The sequence below is a fragment of the Monodelphis domestica genome, chromosome 4, assembly GCF_027887165.1.
Source record: "Monodelphis domestica isolate mMonDom1 chromosome 4, mMonDom1.pri, whole genome shotgun sequence".
NCBI lineage: Eukaryota > Metazoa > Chordata > Mammalia > Didelphimorphia > Didelphidae > Monodelphis > Monodelphis domestica.
In genome coordinates, this window is record NC_077230.1 from 109,881,404 (window position 1) to 109,900,447 (window position 19,044).

The following is a 19,044-nucleotide window of genomic DNA, read 5'->3' on the forward strand; positions in this document are numbered from 1 at the left end:
GTTTGATTCTGACCTGAAGGAAAGAAGAACATCTTGGGATTCTGGGTCCCAGAAGCTTTCTGAGACTACTGGGCATCTACAGAAGAACATGTAGGTGGAGGTTGTAGATAGAGTCATGAATCCCAAGCCCAACTGCACCACATTCCAAAATTACCTCTTCCCAGTCTTAAGACAAAATTTTCATTGTAAAATGTGCAACTTCACTTAGAAAATTAGTGCATTCCCTTCATAGTGAGAATTTTTTCTGATATTAAAATGCATATATTTATAAAAATTTACATTAAGAAATATCTCCCTTTGTGCACTCTGCATGCTGCCTACATTACCTACCTCTAAGCCTAATCACAGCCTATCTCTGATTGTCATTGATTGTGATACAACGAAAAGAGTACTAAATTCTGGAGGCAAAAGACTCAAGTTGAAATTCCAATTCTGGAACTTACTACCAGAATGACCTCAGGAAAATTCTTTATGTCTCTTGGCCTCAGTTTCTTCATTTGTATAATGGTACATGCCTTCTGTCTCTAGATCCTTGACCTCTGATTCATATCCTTCTCCCACATCAAGACTCTTATTTATCAGTGGTAAACATTAAGGTCAAATAAACAAAGTTCACTCTTAGATGTGAATGGCTCTAAACCCTTCCCAAGGTTTTCAGTTGATAGGATGTCAGAACTAGCTAAGACTAAGGAATATAAAGTGTGGGGAAGGGGGCTCCCCCCCCAACCCTGGCACTATACCAAAGAAGTGGCCATCTATTCTGCCTGCTGGGTTTGTATCATCAGTAAGCAGTACCAGGGTATGATCAGGGCTTTAAATCATAGAACGTCAGGGCTACAAAAGATCTTAAGGAATATCCATTCCAACCTCCTCCTTTTACTGATTAAAATGGGAACCAGAAAGTCTTAAATGTGCCCATAGCCACACGACAACATAAAGCAAAGCCAGAAATCCTAACTCCTAGCAGTCTGCCTCTATATTTCTTTTGATTGTAGAAAATCTGAGTTTAAAATGCAAATCCTTCTTAAAGACTATTAGTAGAGCTGTTATCATTGGTTAGTAATATATGAATTCATTTATCAGATATTTTGCCCCAAAACAACTAAAACAAAGATCCAGAGAAATGGAATTTTTTTCTTTTTTCAATTCAACACAATTTCTTAAAGTATTCTTCTAGATACTGGGAATACCAAGGCAAAAACAGCCCCTGACCCCAAGGAGTTTATGTTCTGCTGGATCGATACAAGGTGTAAACAAATAAATCTAACACAAGCTGGATTGAGGGAGACATGAGATGGGGAAGTGGGAGGAGAGCAATGGTATGGTTATTCTTTCTTCGTGGAAGAAGTGGGACCAAAGTAGAACCTCTTGAAGGAGGTCAGGGCTTCTGAGAGGTGGAAATGAGGAAGGGAGGAGGGTTTCTTAGATAGAAAGTGGAAGTGGGATGGTATAGCAGTTCCTAGAAAGGAAAGGGCAGGTAGGTCTGGGTGATAGATAGCATGAAAGAACTGGGCACCAGACTGGGAGGCGCTTGGTCATCAAAGACAAACTTTGTCAACTCTTCCATTTCACAGAATTGTCTGCTTGCATGTGAGACGAGCTAAAGACTTGGAAACATGAGAAAATTATAGGGGATTGGGGGTTAGGGGGTAGTTTATCTTATCAGAAAATCATACCTTGGGTGGATTCATTGAAAACTCTTGCTGGGTAATTTGCAGTCTGTTTGTGTTTTCAAAAGTATATATTTTTCGTAAAATATGAGAGTCAAAGGAAAACGTCTCGTAATGATTCAAATCTGCAACTTTTTCCCTCAGATTCCTTTCGGGAGGAGCCATCAGACACCAATAATTCTAATCTCTTGCCTAGTGTCTAATGGCGGCAAGCCAAGAAGGGTTTTAAGGAATAAATCAGAGCTCTTAGAGCAATGACTTCCAGTTTTGCCTAATCTGTACAAATTGATGACTTAGAGCTCTGAGCACTGCAAGCCCACTGGGGCATTCGCCTGGCACTGTATTCTCTTTCTGTGCCCACCTACAAAGGCTGGCCCTTCTGGGCACCAGGAGTAGTCCTCTGAATTTGTGAGTCTCTTTACCTCACGTTCATGCTTTCTTTTTTAATTTTTTCATCAATTTAAATGTTCAAACTCAAGTTTAAGGGCATATAACAAGCTGAGACATACTTTCACATGAAATAAATATATGTGTATGTGCATGTGTGTATACACACACACATATGTATCCTGCATGACGGTTCCTAATGAATGCTCACACATTGGCTGTGCGGTGATTTAATTAAATGCATTCTGAAAGTGACATTATGTCATCCATATATAGTATATGATTAGAATATCAGCTATTTTAAGTGGCACATAAATCACCTATATACATGTACATGAGAATAGAGATGTTGAGGACATTTATTACAACAAAGGCAAGTAGACTAGTCACATGCTAAAAATGAGATGGTAAATTGACAGCCCAAGTAATAGATTGCTACTATTTAAGATTTTGCAAGGGAGAGGCAGGATGGAAATAGCCTTCCAATACATTGTAGAGCTAGGGTGATTCATGGAGAAGGTGAGAAATTAGAGGTTTCGTTTGTAGCACTGAAGGTAGTAGGTATGGCTTTTTCTTTGTATACTTTATTGGAAAGAGCCTCTAAAAGGATAATTTACTCTAAATAAAGCCAATAAGGGGAAATCTGACTTTATTTATTAGATTACTAACTTGATAAAGCTTTGGAAGAGAGCATAGTATATCAGAAGAGAGTTCTAATCTTGAAGTCAGAAGGCTTGGGTTCCAGTCTTGACTGGAAATCCTTTTACTTCTCTTATCTTCATCTAAAGAAGGGGTTGGACTTAGATGATTTTTAAAGCTCCTTCCAGCTCAAAATTGCATGTAGTTCTCCAGTTTTAGTGTTGCAGGTCATCTGGTCCAGCCTTCTCATTTTATAGATTAAAAAACTAAAATTCAGAGATTTTAATCAACTTGCCCATAGTCAATAGTAGCTAAGAAAACTTGGAGTCAGAACTCAATCCAGGTCTTCTGATTTCAAATACAATACTGTTTCCATGTGTAAGCCAAGCATGCAACGTCTTGTAAATCTTCTCCTTTACACATGGTCCTACACTGCTCAGTCTTCCTTATTTTATAGCGGAGGACATGAAAGTCCACAAAGGAAAACAACTTGCCCAAGATTACAAAAAATAGTAAAATAAATTTATAATAGATAAATGAAATAACAATATAGGAAGATGAGAGGATTTTTTTCCTTAAAAAAGAATTCTTTGCAGAAACAATTCTTTAAAATTAATCAACAAGTATTTATTTATTCGGTGTTTAATATATTCCCAGGCACTAAAAGTACAGAGGAAGGTTAAAAAAAAAAAAGCAGTCCTTGCTTCTAAGGAGTTCACCTTTTTCTGTTGTTATAATCACAGGTTATATTTATTTTATAACCTTGGTTTTTTTTCTCTTCTTTTTTTTAATCATGCAAAACACATTTCCATATTGGTCATTGATATAAGAGCATACTCATACAAAATCACACCACCAAAATAAAGCCATAAATACAGTGATGTGAAAAATAGTATGTTTTGATCCACATCCATCCAACTGCAATAGTTCTTTGGAGGTAGATAGCATTCCCTTTCATAAGGCTTTCAGAATTGTCCCAGATCATTGTATTGCTGAGAATAGCCAAGTTTTTACAATTGATCATCATATAATACTGCTTTTCCTGTGTACAATGCTCTCCCAGTTCTGCTTATTTCCCTCTGCATCAGTTCCCTCAGATCTTTTCAGCTTTTTCTGCAATCATCTTGCTTATCATTTCTAGTAGCACAATAGTATTCCATCACCGACACATTCCAACACAGTTTGTTCAGCCATTCCCCAATGGATGGCCACCCCCTCAATTTCCAATTCTTTGCCACCACAAAAAGAGCTGCTATAAATATTTTTGTACAAGTAGGTCCTTTCCTCTTTTTTTATGTCTTGGGTACAGGAAGGATTTTAAATAGAAAGTAAAAGTAGAAACCCAGAATAGGAGACAAGAATAAAATCAACAAATATATATTAAGCCCTTAGTCTATATATACCAAGCACTGTGCTAAGGATCAAAGGAAAAATAGAGACTATGGTTAGGAATGTTTTGACCAAGGAGAGGGGACTGGTCACTGCAAAAAAAAAATGTAGATTAGGTTTTGGACTCTGATCCATCATTGACTTTTGTATGTGACCTTCAACAAGACATGTGACCTTTCTGGACTCAAGTTTCCTTATTTCTAAAACAAAAGAGTGAACTAAATCTCCAGTGTTCCTTCCATTCTTTTCATCTCTAAATTCTAGATTAGGCTACTGATAAGGAAAATATAAAATCAAAACTATATTGAGTATTTCAGGGCTACCCAGCCCTGACTACAGGCAAAATAGGTGGCTACCTATCTAAAAAAATATATTTAAAACTTGCCACAAAAGCCACCCCAATAAAAAATAAAAATATGTTGTTGAGATCTAGGACAATCCCAAAGGACTTATGAGAAAGAGTTCTATCCACATCGAGAGAAAGAATTGTGGGAGTAGAAATGCAGGAGAAAAACATGCGATCTATCACTTGTTTATATGGGTATATGATTTGGGGTTTGGGTTTAAAAGATTATTATAAAAATGAATAATATGGAAATGGGTATTGAGTGATAATACACATATAACCCAGTGGAATTACTTGTCAGCTCCGAGATGGGGGAGGGAAGAGGGGAGGAAGAGAACATGAATCATGCAACCATGGAAAAATACTTTAAAATAAATAAAGAAAAGGAAAAAAATTATGTTACTGACCTGCTTGACATGGGACCTGGAATTTTACTATTGGGATATACTTTAAAGGTTACGTCCTCCCTTAAAGAATGTATTATGCCCAAGTAAAATGACATATTAGCAGGGATTAATTTATTTTATTACCTCGGTAGCAGCCATTATCATGAAGCTAACAGGGTGCTTCTGAGTGTGTGGGTCACAGAACGTTTTAAAGAAAAAGGAAATTAGAAAAGATTATGAGACATGAGACTGCGGAGGGCAATCTAACAATAATAGTAGTAGCTAGCATTTACAATGAGATTTTCAGTTTAGTGGTTATAGAGCTCTTTAAATGTGTTAACTCATTTAATCTTCACAATGACCGTGTAAGGAGGTGCTATTATGCCTATTTTACAAATGAGGAAAATGAGGCACAAGTGACTTGCCTATACGCATCTGAGGCAGAATCTAAACTCAAGTCATCTGACTCCAATTGAAAACCAAAGCTTCTTGAATGTGGAGAAAAAAATATCATAATGACAGTCATAGGTTAGAAGACTAAGATTTAGACTACAGATTGGACTCCGAGCTAACTGTGCAAGTTGAAGGAGGAAAGCTATAAATTTAGTTTAGGGCAGGAAAAGTGGGATTTCCAATATGCTTGGAGTCTGTTATCAGGGATATTTCAAGATTCCAACTGCCATGAATTGTTTGGTTTGGGCAAAAAGCCAGCAGATTCTTGCATGAGGGGGAAAACCCTGTTGCCCAATTTGGGGGATGCCAAGTCTCAACATGCTTACTAGCCAAAGACAGCAATTAGCAGAGGAGGCCTTGGAGCCTGATGAGGGGGGCTTTTCTCCCAATATCAGATTGGATCTCAGAGCTCCTATCCCTTGAGGCAAGTGTTACTCAATTTTGCAGGAAAACAAGTTCCCTGAGGTCACTGCCTTGAAGCAGTGAAGATTTTTTTTTTATTCAGTAACTTTATTAAATATCTACTATGTACTTAAAACCTATACTATGCTATATCCTATGGGAAATATTAAAAGATGTATAAGATATGGTCCCTGATTTCCAAGATTTCTTTTTTTTTTTTTAATTTTTAAACATTATTTTATTTGGTCATTTTCATAGCAGTGAAGATTTTATAAATCTCTTACATTTCTTTTTTTTTTCTTTTAAACCTTGCTCGCCATCTTTGAATCGGTATTGGTTCCAAGGCAGAAGAGCATTAAGGGGTAGGCCATGGCAGTTAAGGGACTTGCCCAGGGTCACACAGCGAGGAAGTATCTGAGGTCAGATTTGAACCTGGGACCTCCCATCTCCAGGCCTCGCTCTCCATCCCCTGAGCCACCTTTGATTCCACCCAGTCCCTTGCTTTTTTCACACAGCCCTGCTTCCTGTGAATAGCAGAGAGACAGAAGGTATTGGTGGGATGAAGAGAAGCTTGGCTCAAAAGAAATTGAGTCAGGCCATTCTCCTATAGTGAATTGACTTTCAGACAGTTTGGAATGCCTGCTAACTGAGGTGTTTTGTTGTTGATATTGCCTTTAAAAAATAATCTGTGTTATTTTAACTGAGTGAGGATTCAATGTCAATGGGAGCAGGGCCCTTCCTTTCCCAGGAAGCCTTCAGCCTCCTTGTGCCTGGTGCTTCTCTAAAATAAACAGAGCTAGACACTTCCCAGCTGTGTGACCCTGGGCAAGTCACTTGACCCCCATTGCCTAGCCCTTACCACTCTTCTGCCTTGGAGCCCATACACAGTATTGACTCCAAGATGGAAGGCAAGGGTTTAAAAAATAAAATAAAATAAAACAAACAGAGCTTTCCCCCAAAGAGCTGCCCAGTTGTGGGAAGGCCCATTTGATAGGTCTTGGGTTAGATCTTGACTTCACCTTTGCCCAATCTGGGAGCAGAGATCCCAGAATTCTGGGAGAGATCCAATGGGGCCATCTGGATCACCTGCCAAACAGTAACTCAAAGCCAATACGTGAGCCTAAATGTTAATGTTGGAAACAGAAGAGATCACTGAACCTCCAAATTGGAAGGGACCTTAGAGATCATCTGGTCCTTTTTTCATTGCTTTCAGCTAGACTTTTTGGTCTCAGGATCCCCTTATACTCATAGAAATGATTGAAGAGGGGCAGCTAGGTGATGTGGTGGATTGACAGCCAGGCCTAGAAACAGGACGTCCTCAGTTCAAATATGGCCCCAGATACTTCCTAGCTATATGACCCTGGACAAGTCACTTAACCTCCATTGCCAAGCCCATACCACTCTTCTGCCTTGGATCCAATCTCAGGACTGATTCTAAGACAGAGGTATGGGTTTGTTTGTTTGTTTTTTAAAGAAAATAATGGAAGACCTTAAAGATCTGTAGATATTTACCTTATTATAAATTAAAACACATAAACTTTAGATATGTATCTAGTTTTTAAATAATAATAAAACTTATGTATTATATAACATTTTTATGATAAATAACTATTTTCCCAAACAACTTAAGTGAGAATAATGGCATCATTTTTCACATACTGGCAAATCTTAGTGTCTGGCTAGATTTTCATATCTCTGTTTACATTCAGTCTGTTATTATATGTTGCTTTGGTTGAAATATGTGAAGTAAATCAAGCCTCATACTTATACGTAGCTGGAAAAGGAAAGTTATAATACACAAATCACACCTTAGTATCATTGTTAATATAGTTTTAATTTCACAGATCCCCCTCCCCCCCGAAAGAGTCTTAGGGACCCACAGAGCTCTGCAGAGCACTCTGAAAACCACTCATCTCAACCATGCTGGAATTTGAAGGGAGCCAGGAAGTGAAGGTGAGGAAGGAGAACATTCCAGGGGCAGCCAGAGAAAATGTCCAGAGTATTGGAGGGAATATGGGGAAATGGGGACACTAATACACTGTTGGTAGATCTGTGAACTGAGCCATTTTGAAGAACAATCTGGAATTATGCTCAGAGTTACACATCTGTGTATCCTTTTTGACCCAGCAATACCACTATTCGGTTTATTTCCTAAGGTGATCAGAAAGAAAAAAAAAAGGAAAAGAACCTGTATGTTTTAAAATATTTATAGAGCTCTCTTTGTAGCTTACAAAGAAATGGAAACTGAAGGAATGCTCATTTGGGGAATGGCTAAATAGGTTGTGACATGAAATTGTGATGGAATATTATTGTACCTGTGAAATTGGAATCTGTTACCTTAAAAATATGATTCCCAGCAAAACTACGATTCCCAGGAGCCCACTCACTTCCTGTTGTCATGTGCTGACATAGACAGGAGATAAATTGGGTGCACTTCCATGTCTAGCTCTCTTTCCTTCCTGTTGGCCTCTTTGGTGGAGCGGGTCCATTTTCAGCAGGTATATTAACTTAGTCACATGGTTCAATTTTGTCAGATAATAAACTTTATAAAAATAATACTTGAAGTATTGGACATTAATTCAACTCTTACACACCATAAGAAACGAAGAACAAATTAATTTGGGGAAAACAGAAAGACCTACAGGAAGTTATGAAGAATGAAATGAACAGAATCAATTAGATATTATATACAGCAACAGAAATTTACAGAAAATACGTATTTCCTTCTCTAGAAGAACTGAGAAATAGAAATAAGTAAGACATTGGTTTTATACATGCTTGTATCTTTTAGTCAAAGGATTCCTTCTCTAATGGGAGTTATCTGAGTCTTTTAATGTCACAGACAAATAAGTAAATAAATTTTTGAAAAGAAAGAAAATGTCCAGAGTAGGGCAATGGAGCGTTTTGTTCTAGGAACAGCAAGGAAGCCGTTGTCCCTGGATTGAAGAGTGTGGGAGTTAGGGGGGCAGGTGGGGTGTCAGGTGAGATCCAAGAAGAACTGGTAAGATAGAGAGGAACTTGGTTATGAAGGGCTTTGATTAAGGGCATCTGCTTTACACCTGTCCCCAAAGGACTCTGGGACTTTAGCATCTGACTGAAAGAAAGCCATCCCGTTGTGTTGTCTTCCATATTAGAATGGGAGCTCCTTGAAAGAGGGCCTGCCTTATTGTTCTGTTTGTTTCCCAAGGCTGAACACAGTACTTTGCATGTGGTAATCAATTAATAATGCTTTATTCAATTATTCATTTATTCCAATCAATCAATTATTAATTAATTATAATAAATAATATATAAATATATATATATAAATATAAATAAATAATAAATTAAATGATTAATCAATTATTAAGCACCTCCTATATGCTAGGGATGCAAATAATTAAGAAAGAAAGAAACATCGTTATTCAGTTGTGTCTGACTCTTCATGGCCCCATGGAGCATAGCTAACCAAGGGGTTTTCTTGGCAAGGCTACTGGAGTGGTTTGCCATTTCCTTCTCCAGTGGATCCTCTTGTTGGGCAATCAGAGATTAAGTGACTTATCCAGGGCCACACAGCTAGGAAGTATCTGGGTGTGGATTTGAAAGCACAACATCTTGAATCCAGGCCAAATGTTCCAGACACTCACTGAGCCACAGCTGCCTCTGAAAGGAGCATACTTCTACCAATAATAAATATGAGAAAAGGTTTAGATTAGGTCACCTTGAAAGTGTTTTCCATCTCTGATACTATGCTTTGATTCTCATTGATTTATTAATGACTTTATAGGCTACTAAGCTCAACAGGAAAGAATTTGCCTATTTAAAAAAGGAACCTAGGGAATATTTAGCTCAAATAATGAGGCTTTCCTTTTGGAATTTAAGTAGGAGAGATATTTTTGGGTAAGGGATCCCTTAAATAGGACAGACTCAAGCCTCTGGTCAGTTCTGACATCCAAGTTTATGTGTGTGTGTGTGTGTGTGTGTGTGTGTGTGTGTGTGTATGTGTGTGTGTGTGTGTTTTAATAGAAAGATGTCACAGATGCCTCCTCCAAGAATAGTTCATCTCACATTATAGATCTATATAGGTATTTGGGATGGTAACTGAGATACATAAAAAAGGATGATTTATTAAAGGAAAGTATGCCCCAGCCCTTGAAAGAGAACCTTCACAATGGAAGAAGTAAATTACCTTCAGATCAGTCTCCAGCACTTCAGTTTGGAGACAGTTATAATAAAAATAATAATTGGCTTTTTTTTAAGTCCTTACCTTCTGTCTTAGTAGCAATTCTAAGACAGAAAAGTGACAAAGGTTAAGCAATTGGGGTTAAGTGACTTGCCCAGGGCCCCACATCGAGGAAGTATGTGAGGTCAGATTTGAACCCAAGTCCTCCTACATTAGGCCTAGGTCTATCCACTGTGCTTCCTAGCTGCACCCATTTATATAACACTTTAAAGATTGCAAAACACCTTATATAGATAGATAGATAGATAGATAGATAGATAGATAGATAGATAGATAGATAGATAGATATCTTATTTGAACTTCCCATCTGTGAGATAGGTACCCCATATTACAAAAGAAGAAACTGAGGTTCAGGGGGATAAGTGAATGCCTTGTAACTGAAGATCAAAGAATTATCTGAAGTAAGATTCAAACTCAAGTCTTCCTGACTCCAAAGGAAAGTCCTATGGAAAGGAGTGTCCTGAGTCTGCCATTGATTTTAAGTGCCCCACACCTTGGGGATGGAAACATGAATTGTTAGAGTAGATAATCTGATCCAAGGTTGAAAAAAACAAGAGATTGAGGTAACAATGGTTTCTCCATCATGAGCATTGTGGGCATTGATCTGACTTGGGAATTGGGAATTTCACATCATTTTAAACAGAAATTAATCCACAGAATCCACAGAAGATTTATCATATACCTACTTTGCACCCAGTTCCGTTCTTGATTTTATGTTAGAAACACAAACATAAAAGCCATTGCTGCTGCTTTGGGGGATTTCACAGTCAAGTTGCCATTTTTTTTGTTTTGGTTTTTCCAGTTGCTTTTTCTTGCTTTCCCAACTAACCTGTAAGATCTTGGAGTATTGTGAAAATTAAATTATATTTCTACTAGTAAAAATATTATATTTTATGAGGTTTGTTAAGGATTATTAGAAATCAAGGAATAAAGAAGATACAAAATAAAAACCACGTGCCTGTGGCTGATTAGCCCATTCAAAATCCCCCTCCCCCTTAGCTTACCACTATACTTGCTACCTCATTGCAAAGGAAGGAAGAGAGAGTGGGAGGCGTTACTGCCAGTTAAATACCAATTGTGATCTCACCAACGAGGAGACTCAGGTGAGATTATAGGGAATTCTGGGAAATACCAAGGACTTCTGGGGATTGAAGTCTGGGGTTCAAAATCTCCATTTTTACATTATGGAGCCAACTGAGCCTACACTGTCCATAGAATCAAATCCTAGACTGAATAGGTGCAGAGAGAGAGTAGAAATCTAGAACACTAGAATGTCTTGTTTTCTACTTCATTGTTTGAATCTTTGTCTACCTTTTGTAGAAGATGTTGAAGAGGTCTTGCCCTAAACATGGTAGATTCCATTCACAAGTGCCAACTATAGATACAAAGATGAAAAATGGCAGCCTGCCCTTCAGTAGTTTATAGTATAGTAGGGAGATACAATAGCCAGACACAAATAAATGGGATATAAAGTAGGATAGAATAGACACAGAGGAAAGTTCCAGATAAAGCCCCCTGAGGAATAAAAGATCACTTTCACCCAAGGGGACTCGAGCCAGTTTGGGAGCAAACAGAAGGACTCCAGCAGAAGGGGTTCTTTCATTTCTGCATGTTTTCTTCCAGAATAAGTTACAGACTCCTTTAGGGCCTACGACCACATATTCTGCTCCAGCATCTACTCTCCCTCCTCCCAATACCTTTCCTGCACAGGGCTAAGTATACATCAGTAAATTCTGGTTGATTGCCTGTGGCTTATCCTGCTGGGAGACCTTGGAAGTTGATGAAATCCTTCCCCACTGAGAGGCTGGACTAAATGGGTGCTTCTGTTTTCCTTGGGCGGTTTCGAATTGGTTGTTGTAGCTTAGTTTCCTGGAACAGCTGAAGCTAATGTTACAAGGGCTCTGCAATATAGCACTCGCTTTCTCAGAGACTGGAAGCTTTCCAGAACCCCACTGATCTCTAGTGGCCCCCAGTAGTGTTCCTGACGTCATAGGCAAGTCTCTCCTGGGCTGTTAAGATGTCCAGCCAGGGTCCCACTGGGCTTTGCAGCAGCAGTCCAATTCCCAACCACTGGAATGGATGGGCTGTGTTTATTGAAGTTAACAGTCCCAGCAGAAATGAAGTACTGTGGGGATTGGGGGGAATTTATCCAACAGGTTGGCTGTGGCATCCATCTCTCAGATTTTTCTAAACAAAGAACCCATTGACTTTCAAACATATCTTGTCAAAATAATTCACTATTTAAAGATAAATCATGGGTACTTTTGATAGATTTTGGAATGTGGTTTATTTCAATCCACCAATAAACACTGAATAGCCACTCTATCTGCATCTCTTTGATGATACCATGGGACATCCTGAGGAGTATGACATTAATCTCAAGGATCTCAGAATTTAATTGGGAGGACAACTTATAGACGTGTGAAAAGATGGCTAAAAATATAAAGACATCATGCTAAGTAGTAAAGCATAATATAAATGTTGTTGTTATTGCAAGCTAGCACACGGTAGGTGCCGTACAGGTGTTGCAGAAAGACAGGAAGTTCTATAGGAATTTAGAGGAAGGAGAAGTCATTGTTGGCTGGAATCATCCTAAAACCTTAAAGATCATCTAGCCTAGGAGTTTTAACCAGAGCTGTGGTCCTTCAGGGATCTATGGAAAGATTTCACAACACACATCAATGTGAAAGGGAAAGGAAAAAAATTAAAATATCTTTATTTTCACTTAATTCCTAGTTGAAATTTAGCATCTTTCAATTATGAATTTTAAAATTTTTTCTGAAAAGGGAAGGGAAAAGATCTATAGATTTTTCTAGACTGCCAAAGGTGCCCAAGACACAAAATAGATTAAGAACCACTAGCCCAATTCCTCTTACCAAAACTCTTCATTTTACAGATAAGGAAATAGAGGCCTAGGAAAACTGAGTGGCTTGCTTCAGGTCACAAAAGTAATAAGCAAGATTTCATCCCAGATCCTCTGACTCTACATTAAGCAGTATTTATGTGGTACCATATTGCTACTCAGAAACAACTCAGAGGAAATGGAACTTAAGTGAGGCCTTTAAGGGTGGGAGTAAGATATGAAGAGGGAAAAAGAAGACGTTTGAGGCAAGGGAAAATATAAGGTACGGAGGCAGGAAACTGCAATAGATGTTTTGGGGTTTTTTTTTTATTGAGATCTGGCAAGAGCAAATGTTTCCTATAGGGAACTTATGGGGAATTATGTTGGAACAGTAGCTTCCTATGTCACTTTTTAATCAAGTAGAAATATGGTTATGGTTCAAAGCCCAGTTTTGCGTCAAACTAGAAATTGGAGGAGGGTTCTTGAGATATAATCTAACAAGCAATTATACCCATAATCATGATGGAGAGGGAAACATAAGCATGAACCACAATCAGTCAGGAGAGTCAGGATGTTTGCAACTCTTAAGACTGGTACTTCACCAGGATTCAATCTAGGTAGCACAGGATAGAAGGAGGAGGATGGTGGAAGAAGTGCCTGACCAAGGTGCTTTGCTTTCAGAGGAAGAGGAAGGTATGCTTTAATTTTTAGTGCTCTCAAGTCAAGTCTGATAACTGTTTTGATCAGAATTCTAAGGTTTGTCAGTGTCGCTTTCATTCACATAATTATGGTCATTGTCTAAATTGACCACCGTTCATACCAATCTTCCCAAGTTTTTTTTTTTTACTTCTACAAATTAATCCTTTCTTACTATGCAAAAATATTCTATAACCTTCCTATACTACTCTTTGTTCAATAATTCCAAATTGGCAGGCATCCACTTTGTTTCTAGTTATTTGCTAGCACAAAAAGTGCTGCTATAAATATTTTTGTATACATGGAAGCTTTCTTTGACTCTGACATTTGTTGTTGTACAGTTGTTTCAGTGGTGTCTGACTCTCTGTGATCCCTTTTGGGGTTTTCTTGGCAAAGATACTGGAGTGGTTTGCCATTTCCTTCTCTAGCTCATGTCATAGATGAGGGAATGGAGGCAAACTGGGTTAAATGGCTTGCCCAGGTCTCACAAATAGTCAATGTCTGAGGCCAGATTTGAACTCAGGAAGCTGATTCTTCCTGATTCTGGGCCCATCACCCTCTCTACTGATCCATCTAACCTGGGCTAATTGTACTGCCAAGAAGTGGTATCTCTGCGTTAGATTTTATATATATATATATATATATAAAGTTTATTGACTTTTTCTATAATAAATTTAAATTATTTTCCCAAAGAATTGAGCCAGTTCACAGTTCCACCTGTTCCTTCCCACACCCCTCCAGCATTTACCATTTTCATCTTTGTCTCGTTAAGAGTAGACCCAAGTCTTCTTTCCATGATACCATCATATTTCTACCTTCTCTCTGACAACAACTCTAATCCCCAGTTATTTGTCTGTTTTCTATCTACAGCCTTTAGAGTCTGTCTCACATATTTTGAAGTCTGTCATATTTGTCCTTATGCTATTTCATAAAATCCCAGAATCTCAGAGGTGGAAAAGTCTGCAAAGGCCCTATAGTCCAATTTATACCTGAACATTCCAGAGCATCCCCAACGACGGGTCATTCTTTCTAGAAGACGTCTTTTTGCAGGAAAGAGAACTCACTCATTCCTGGAGTAGCCCCTGACCTTTATGCCTAGCTCTAGTTGTTAGAAAGTTTTCTCTTTATATCAAGACTAAATCTATTTCCGTAACTTTTGCCCATTCCTATCTAGATCTTCCCACCAGGGCCAAGCAAAACAAGTTTAATCTTTCTGTGTCGCAGTCTTCCAAATATAGGCAGTTATCATGTCTCCCTCCCCTACTCCCACAAAGTCTTCTCTTCTCCAAGTTAAACCTTCCTTGAGCTCCTTCAGTCAGTCCTTACATTTCATGGCCTTATGACAATGATCATTTATGCAATGCTTTTTGATTTATAGACCTAGACTCATAATCTATTAGGGGCAGAGCCAAGATCCATCTGGCGCATATCCCCAACAATTCCTATCTCAGAGAACCGTTGTAGAAAAAGTGCATTGTAAACTTTAAAAGCACTATCTAAATATAAACTAAATAATAATCTAAATAAAAATATAAATATAATTTAAATATAAAACAAATATAAATAAATATATTTATGTTGCAAATATCAATATGTAAATATAAATAAATATGTATTTATATTGCAAATATCAATATGTAAATATAAATATGTATTTATATTGCAAATATCAATACATAAACATGTATTTATATTATTATTATACATAATATAATATATTGTATATATTATTATAAACATGCAAATATCAATACCTATATATTTAGATTATAAATATCAAAATGTTAATATCAATAAGTATATATTACAAATATCAATATATAAATATAAAATATAAAAAATATTATTTTTTCCACACTGACTCTAAGTTTTATAGCCCAATTCCATTGTTAACAACTACCAGGAGAGAATTAGGGGGGCTACCATCTCTCTCAGGAAGACCCAGTCCAAACTGACTGGGGGCAGAGAGTAGAGATTGCAAGTAAAGTTCCCATAGACAGAGCTTTCATTTTTTTCTAAATCATGAGTTCCTTGAAGGGCCAAGCAGCATAGAATAGGAGTCACATGCCTTGGATTCAATTCCAGTTCTGCCATTTATTACCTTTATAATCTTGGGCAGGGAATCTAAACTCTGAGCCTTGGTTTCCTCATCTATAATATGATTTCAGGGTCTTCTCCAACTTTTAATCTCTCATCCTATGACTGATTTGGGGTTTTTTTAAACCCTTGCCTTCAGATCTGTGAATCGGCTCCTGTGCTGCTCCCCAAAATAAGGAAGGGGTTTGAGGGGCTACACAAGGCTGGGGACCCTGAGGAAGCCCTTCTTCCAACCTAGAAGGGAAAATAGGATGTACACACATGGATCAGAAAGGCGCTAAATGTGATCAGTCAACAAGCACTCCCTGAGCAAATGAGTTTAGCTAATAAACTCAGGGGCCAAATGTATAATAATAGGTAATAAGTGCTGTTGGGAGGTTGGAAACAGGGAGCACTACAGGGCTGAAGCTGTCAGAAAAGGCTTCCTGGAGGAGGTGTGACTAGAATATGAATGATGGGTGAGATCTGGATAGATGGAAACAGGAAGGGTATATGTGAATGTGGATAACCTGGTGAATATATAATTATACACAAGCGGAAGAGTTAGAACTCATGTGTAATGTGTGAAGAGACCCAGATGTTGCTGATTTAGATGGAAGTTGTGGGAGGGTGGGAGGTGATTATGGACTCCTTCCACGAAGATAATTGAATTTTGTGGTGGGTTGGTTTGTTGTTGTTGTTTTGTTTTTTTTTGAGGGAGTGGGGTATCAAAATTGGCTTGTTTTCCTCAAAACTTACAAAATGTTTCCAGTATTCTTCAAATGAGGACACATTCTTAGAAACTTGCATTTGCCTTAAAGTTTCCAGTTGGATTATTTTTCAAAAATGCTTCAGGGGAAGGAAACAAAAAAATCCATATTTAGCCAGTGCCTTTAGATAGTTGGGGTCTCAAAGGGACTGACTTCCTATACAGATGGGAAAAGCTGTGGAGACAGTTTTAAGTGTGTGTGTGTGTGTGTGTGTGTGTGTGTGTGTGTGTGTGTGTGTGTGTGTGTGTGTGTTGGCTGCAGTAGCAGTGGTTAAAGTTCAAACCTCTACAGATTTCTAAAATTCTTGAATTTATTCTTAGAATTCTTATTAAGAATTAGTATTCTTAGAAAACTGGCACCTGACAAATTTTGGGTTGAGCACTTTTCCTTTTCTTTACAGCTAAGAGCTTTCTCTGAAGCTTGAAAGTCAGGGATTATGGCAAAGCATAATTTGGGGGAAAGCCAGAAGACCTGGGCATTATTCCAAGCCCTACTCATCGCTTAACATTTGGGACAAATCTTTTTTAGACCTCAGTTTCCACATCTATAAAATGAGAAAATGGACTAAAATGTCCTCCAAGATCTCCACAAGTTCTGACATTTTGTGATTCCATTTTACTTCCCACATGAAACAAGTGACAAGAACATCACTCGGGTCCTAGGGTCCTAAAGTCCAGAAGCTGTGACCCTCTCCTCCTGTCTTTTTACCTACTCAAACCTTGCCTAGAAAGAAACAAAACGAAATTAGTCCTTGTATAGGAAGAAACAAAAAAACTATCCGTTGGTCATCCTAAGAGCCTTTTTTAATGAAGGGCAACCACCCACAGCAGTTTTCTATTGTGCTCAATTCTGTGGTTGTTTTCTTAATATTTCTCATTTGATGGAAGAAAGTTAAGTCAATCTGGCTAACTTTGTTCCCAACGTAGCAGCTTTGTGCACAGTGAGTTAACTGCAAATCTAATTCTCTCCTTTTGTCTTCTTTCTCCTTCCCTTCCTTCTGCCCCTCCATGGCTGTTCCTGTGTCCTTGATATTGCTGTGGCTTCCCCTGATTGTTCATCCCACTCTGAATTACAGGTAAGACAAAGTTGCTTTAATTTTTCCATTTTAATTTAATTTAATTTCTATTTTAGCTTCCTAGCTATTAAGGTCCATAGACTGCAAGACCAAAAGGATCGTAAGAATAAGTAGGGCAAAAAATTGTTCTGCTCTCGTTTCTTTCCTTGAAAACCTGACTGGCAGGATGAAACAGAGAGCAGGTAGGAAACCTGGCAACATTTTTAATTTCCTTGGAAGGACTTTTATCGACAAGCACACTAGAAATCCAGACTTCTTAGAGCCATCCACACTAATGTTAAGGATCGTTGACAAAGATAATCGAAAAATCCTTGGCTTCGAAGGGTGTTTTCATACTTCTCTGGGAACGTGGCCACTGGGTGTCTTCCAGGGCTTCAGAATTCTCCAACCCAAACAACTAGATAGTCCTGTGAAAAGGAATGCAAAAAGTTGCAGGTCAGCTCCCTCCACTATCCCTATGGCAACTGCTTTCCATCAGCTGCTCCCTCCAACACGGGAGGGATGACAGTGGCAATGATCAGACCCAGAAATCTAGATTTGGATCTGAGTAAAGCCGCTCTCCCTTTCTGCATCCACAGAAACTGGGGAGGAAGAAGAGGAGAAATCTGTACAGTGCCACAGGGCAAAGATGGGATGCCCAAGGTACCCTGGCAGAGAATCCCCCAGAGAGGGAGGAAAACTTGTTTCTGTCTCTCGTCTCAGATAGGGAAGGAAGAAAGATAAACTCGTTGCTTTGGTCATCTATCCGATCTATGTGGTAAAGGGCAGTGAGGTAGCACAATCAGGCTTGGAGGAGGAAGGTCCTAGACTTAAATGTGCCCTCAGACACTTCCTGGCTGGGTGACCCTGGGTAAGTCACTTAACCCCAATTGCCTAACCCTTACCACTCTTCTGTCTTAAAGTTGTTACTAAGACAGGAGGGAAGAATATAAGAAAAAAATGATTAGTCAGTCAATTAACATTTATTAAATGCTTCTTGTACAATCCCTGTACTCATGAAGCTCACGGTCTAATGGGCAGACAACAATGGGCATTGGGGTGCCGTGATTGGGTCTCCTCTTTTGTTTTCTAATCCCCACTGTAAGAATTCATTTTTTCCTTTCTCTTTCTCTCCTTCCTTCTACTCTTCTGTTAAATTCATTCTTTTTATTTTCTTTTCCTCATTTCCCCCCTTTTCTTTTGGTTTCCTTTGTCCCTCTTCATCTTCCCTACCTCCCCTTCCTCCCTTTTCCTTCCTCGGTCTTATTCACGTTTTTTCCCATTTCTGCCTATGCCTCCCTCTCTTACTCTCCCTTCCTGCCCTTTCACAGATGAAGGATTTCTCCCAAATTGCTGTCATGAACCTAGGTTAACCCAGAGCACACACAGCTGGGCTAGAAGACCCAAATCGGTCCAAGTCTGGTTTCTCTTCCAGATGGATGGAGGAAAAGGACAAGGCCATGGCGAGCCATTGGTTGGATCTCTACCCAAGGCTTTGCCAGACCTCCCAAATCCTCCCATCCCTGCCACTCCAGGGTCCCAGCACGGAGCTAGCTTTCTTGGGGATTAGACGCTCGGCAGCCCTGGCTTCAGTCCCAGCAACAGCGGGCTGGGAAGGGAGAGAGGGACAGGACTGAGCCCTCTCTACCTCCAGTGACCACAGCCAGCTCAGAGCGACAGCGAGAGGCCCCCCCAAGGCTTGATGAATATAA

At 38.8% G+C, this 19,044-nt stretch overlaps 1 protein-coding gene across 1 annotated transcript in view; it reads left to right on the forward strand.

The window, feature by feature from the left end:
- HS6ST1 (heparan sulfate 6-O-sulfotransferase 1) overlaps positions 1-19,044 on the forward strand; it is a 309,476-nt gene that overhangs the window by 240,816 nt on the left and 49,616 nt on the right. The gene's annotated exons all lie outside the window — the stretch shown is intronic.